Here is a 1,977-nt window from a genome sequence, read left to right as displayed (position 1 = left end):
TTTCCGGTTTTCCTTTTTCGTCCATACTTTCTCGAACTCCAAATGTTTCCATTATCCCTTCCGTTTTCCATTCTTATTGGTTTTATTTTTACACCTGCGGTTTTCACACATAATTGTCCATTTTTCTCTCTCCTCTGATATACCTAATCCTTTTTTCTGCTAAGATGAGGGGCAACTTCAGTCAGACTGGAGGATAACTTTGACTAATAACCAAGGAGATTCATTTCTGCTTCATTACTAAGGCTCATTAAATTTGATGGAGCCGCAACTTAGTACTGTATATGCAAGAGTGACTCTGTTCCATCAGATGAAATGAGTATAATTATTTTCATTTATCTTTTCCTATTCCTTACTTGTTTCTCCTTTGAGTCCGAGGCCTCGATGGCGCAGTAGGCAGCGCGTGAGTCTCATAATCTCAAAGTCGTGAGTTTGATCCTCACTCGGGACACTATATTTTACTGGAGACAGCCTTTAGTGATTCAGTGGTGAGATGGTCTTTTCAGCTGAGTAAAATCGTCTAGCAGTACCCTAGATATGTTCCAAAACCCTATAATCCTAACACTTCTTAGAATTAGTACTCGAGACAGGGAGATGGCAGTTTCAAGCCAAGTCAGAGTAAAGGGAGTAGAGTGTTTATCTTTCTCCTTTATCTCTTTACCAAATGCGTTGCTCTGTCTAGTTTTCAACCTCTTGAGTACTTGGATTTTACTCAGCTGAACAACAAACCGTCCCGTGTCTACCTAATAAAATACCAAAGAGAATCAACAGCAGCGAGAGGGTTAGGTGTCCACGTTATCATCTAATTAAACCTTTCCCCACTACGGATGTATGGAGGTACAGTGCCTTATACAGGTAGACTCTTGGACTACTGTGTAAAAGGACGCGAGATCGATCCTGGCCTGACGTAAGGAAAACTTCTGCGGATTCAGATCTCGCTGAAAAGTCGTAACAGATCTTAAACAAGGCCTTCAAAATACCCCCAGTAATACCAGCACCATCACACCAGTCGGGTATTGGTGTTCAAGAGCCGACGCGTGATGGTGTGTGACGCAATCTGTTGCGCGTTGAAGGGCTGTCAAGCCTTGGGGAACGGACTTAAGGTTTATACGGGATTTAGCATAAAATTCCTAAGCCCTTCCGTACGAGTGACGTGGGGAGAGAGTAACGTACCTGCTGTGACCATAAATTACACAAACAGCGGAAGTCTTAACAATGAAACCTTTCACTTTGATTAACATCCAACACATCTTGCAGGGAGCATTAACCCCCTCAGTCCGACGCAGTACTTTTCACCTTATTCTGGCTATATTCAGACAACGTTAAGATTCTGAGAGACTTTTATAAATCAATGTGTTAGTAGTAGACGTCCTTAACTTCTCCCCAAGTCTGTTCAACCTAAATAAAACTGCCTGTTGGTAGCAAGATAATCATCATCATCATCATCATCATCATCATCGTCGTCATCATCATCATCATCATCATCATCATCATCATCATCGTCATCATCATCATCATCATCATCATCATCATCATCGTCATCATCATCATCATCATCATCATCATCATCGTCATCATCATCATCGTCATCATCATCATCATCATCATCATCATCATCATCATCATCATCGTCATCATCATCATCATCATCATCATCATCGTCATCATCATCATCATCATCATCATCATAACAATACTGCACAGGATGGAAGGCGTTTAAAAAGAGTGGACAAGGCAAGGGTTCAAGTTTTACATCCTCGTTCACTGTCAAATACCCGGAAGTTGAGTGTTTCCGGCAACTGCTGATTCCGTCGCCACCGCTGCAACCATGCGGCAACAAAACATAAAACGGGATACTCGGCGACACTACATAATATACAGCAGAGGAAGAAGCCACTAGTACCACCACTTCCGTCTCGTAACTACAAATACCACCACTTCCGTCTCGTAACCACAAATACCATCACCTCCCTCTCGTAA

At 42.1% G+C, this 1,977-nt stretch overlaps 1 non-coding gene across 1 annotated transcript; it reads left to right on the top strand.

Moving 5' to 3' along the window:
* Positions 1-375: 375 nt before the first annotated feature.
* On the top strand, positions 376-448 carry TRNAM-CAU (transfer RNA methionine (anticodon CAU)). Its single transcript has one exon. It is a non-coding gene; the product is annotated as a tRNA-Met (tRNA).
* The last annotated feature ends 1,529 nt before the right edge of the window (positions 449-1,977 follow it).

This window comes from Coenobita brevimanus, unplaced genomic scaffold (assembly GCF_032717465.1).
Source record: "Coenobita brevimanus isolate Jiangsu-jjx unplaced genomic scaffold, ASM3271746v2 jjx.HiC_scaffold_2634, whole genome shotgun sequence".
NCBI lineage: Eukaryota > Metazoa > Arthropoda > Malacostraca > Decapoda > Coenobitidae > Coenobita > Coenobita brevimanus.
This window is presented reverse-complemented; position numbering and strand designations above follow the sequence as displayed.